The sequence below is a fragment of the Elephantulus edwardii genome, unplaced genomic scaffold (genome assembly GCF_000299155.1).
Source record: "Elephantulus edwardii isolate Elephantulus edwardi_28Jun2011 unplaced genomic scaffold, EleEdw1.0 scaffold00014, whole genome shotgun sequence".
NCBI lineage: Eukaryota > Metazoa > Chordata > Mammalia > Macroscelidea > Macroscelididae > Elephantulus > Elephantulus edwardii.
Window position 1 is genome coordinate 8,004,561 of NW_006399764.1, and position 3,096 is coordinate 8,007,656.

The 3,096-nt window shown below is 43.0% G+C and overlaps 1 pseudogene; it reads left to right on the forward strand.

Annotated features, from left to right (window-relative positions):
* Positions 1–813: 813 nt before the first annotated feature.
* On the forward strand, positions 814–1,893 carry LOC102868170 (annotated as a pseudogene).
* Positions 1,894–3,096: the final 1,203 nt, after the last annotated feature.

A 3,096-nucleotide genomic window follows, 5' to 3' on the forward strand; every position in this document is an offset into this window, starting at 1 on the left:
GCCCAGTAGTGAGAATCTTAGTTTTCTCGATATTGAGCTTCAATCCATAATGAAAGCTATAGTCCTTGACATTATGCAGCAAGTGCTTCAGGTCCTCCTAAGCTTCAGCAAGCAAGGTTGGGTCATCTGCATAACACAGGTTGTTGATGAATCTTCTTCCAATCCCGATGCCACATTCCTACTCGTAGAGCTCAGCCTCCTGGAGGATCTGTTCTGTTTATAGATTGAAAAGGTATGGCGACAGGACACATCCCTGGCATATATCCTTCCCAATTTTCAATCATGCAGTGTTTTCCTGCTCTGTTCTGATGACTGCTTCCTGGCCCAAGTATATGTTTCACATAAATGCAATCAAGTGTTCTTGGATTCTCATTTTTCTCCGAGTTAGTCAGTTTGTTGTGAGCAACACAGTCAAATGCCTTTGCACAGTCAATGTTACATAGACAGACATTCCTCTGGTCCTCTCTGCTTTCAGCCAAGATCCATCTAACATCGTCTATAATATGCCTAGTACCATGGCCTCTTCTAAACCCAGCCTGTACAGTTGACAGTTCTCTGCTGATGTGCTGTTCCAGTTGTTTTTGGATAATTTTCAGCATAATCTTGCTTGCATGTGATATTAATGTTATTATTTGATAATTTCTGCACTCTGTTGTATCACCTTTCTTTGGAATGGGAACAAATATGGATCTTTTCCAGTCAGTTGTATTACTAAAATACTCAGTATGAGTCTATGGGTGTAGAAAGCTTAACAGTAGTGTGTCAGAAGAATGATAATTGACCAAGCAAGAACCGGCATCCAAGAACAGAGCATTCTGCTCCTCCCTCAGAATGAACGGAGACCAGAAATCACAGGCTTATGCCCAAGAGAAGCAGGATTTCATCCAGCACTTCTCCCAGATTGTCAAGGTGCTCACTGAGGATGATCTGGGGCACCCAGAAATAGGAGATGCTGTTACCCGGCTCAGGAAGGTCCTAGAGTACAATGCCATTGGAGACAAGTACAACCGAGGTTTAACAGTGCTGGCAGTGTTCCAGGAGCTGGTGGAGCCCAGGAAGCAGGATGCTGAGAGTCTGCAGCGGGCCCTGACAGTGGGCTGGTGTGTGGAACTGCTCCAAGCCTTCTTCCTTGTATTAGACGACATCATGGATTCATCCCTTACCCGACGTGGGCAGCCCTGCTGGTATCAGAAGCCAGGCATAGGTCTGGATGCCATCAATGATGCCATGCTGCTGGAATCGTGTATCTACTGCCTCCTGAAGCTCTACCACCGGGAGCAGTCCTATTACCTGAACCTGATGGAGCTCTTCCTGCAGAGTTCTTATCAGACTGAGATTGGACAGACCTTGGACCTCATCACTGCCCCTCAGGACAAAGTCGATCTCAGCAGATTCACTGAAAAGAGGTACAAACCCATTGTCAAGTACAAGACAGCTTTCTACTCCTTTTACCTTCCTGTAGCTGCTGCAATGTATATGTTAGGCATCGACGGGGAGAAGGAACATGCCAACGCCAAAAAGATTCTGCTAGAGATGGGCGAATTCTTTCAGATTCAGGATGATTACCTTGATCTTTTTGGTGACCCGAGTGTGACAGGCAAGACTGGCACTGACATTCAGGACAACAAATGCAGCTGGATGGTGATTCAGTGTCTGCAGCGGGCCTCCCCAGAACAATGCCAGATCCTGCAGGACAATTATGGGCAGAAGGAGATGGAGAAGGTGGCCCGGGTGAAGGCACTGTATGAGGAACTGGAGCTGCCTGCTGTGTTCAAGCAGTATGAAGAAGAGAGTTTCAACCACATTATGGGGCTTATCGAGCAGTACGCTGCTCCCCTGCCCCCAGTCATCTTCCTGGGACTAGCGCACAAGATCTACAAGCTGAAAAAGTGACCCTAAATACGGCAAGGGTGGGGGAGGGGAAGCTCTTAATAAATTATTATTGTTTAAAAAAAATGATAATTGAAAATTCATCATAAATTAAAATGTTTGAAAGAAAATATCAGAAAGGAGAAGGACAGGCATCAAAATGGGCTAGAAAATAGAGTCAGAACAACTGATGCTTTGCTTTTAGAATTGATTATAAGTAGGCAAAACTAGCCTTCTGCTTCATATCAAACTTTCTGTGGAGTTCTGCTTCTTTTTTCATATTTTATTTTAACAATTTTAATGAACATTTACAGAGATTTTAGATTTCCATTCATTCACTTTTGCACTTTTCTCCCTGCCCAGCCCTGCTCCCCACCAGTTTGCTTCTCTCTTTGAAAAAGTAAAAGAAAAATTCTTTCTTTGTTATACAATCCCCCCACACCCCTCCCACCACCCAAGGTACACTCCACTATGCACCCTTAATTCTGTACTCTTGTGATAACTATAATACCCTATCATATAAGTGCAGTATATAGTTAACTTCTAACAGAAAACTGACAGTTCAATTCCAGCAGATATGAAGGAGAAAGAAATGGCAATCTAATCTGCATCATCTTTAAATCTTTTCGTTCATTTCTTTTTATAGTTTTTAGGTATCATCAAGCCAACTATGATTCAAAATGATCCTAAGACCGACAGGTCTGAATGTGCCATCCTACTCCATCTTCATCAACTCTAACACGCCCCAGCCCACTATGAAAGTCAATACATCTTGTTTAGCGTCTTCCTCCTTCTCTTTGACCCTCCAGCTTTCCCAGCAAAAAAAAAAAAAAAATAATTTTCAAGGACTGGTCCCCCCTGATAACAGGCTCAAAGGATATGAGCCAAAGATTTCTTATTGCTGCTTTCCCCTAAGAAGTACTTTGGTTGCTCTTCCGCCAAGGTATATTTGTTTGTTCTTTTGACAGTCTGTGGGATATTCAGTGGAATTCAAAGGTACCGGTTTTTTTCCTGTCAACCTATTTCGTTTGTCCAACTTTCAAAAGCATAGGATGCAATTGAAAATACCATGACTTGGATTAGGTTATTAAATGGGTAAAGATACTCTTCAGCACTTTAGAGAGTCCCCTGACAATATCACACAACCCTTGATCACACCTCAGTGACAGAGAGATGGAAATAACTGAAACAGGGATCTTACCTGCTCTGCAGACTTTGTGTTTTATT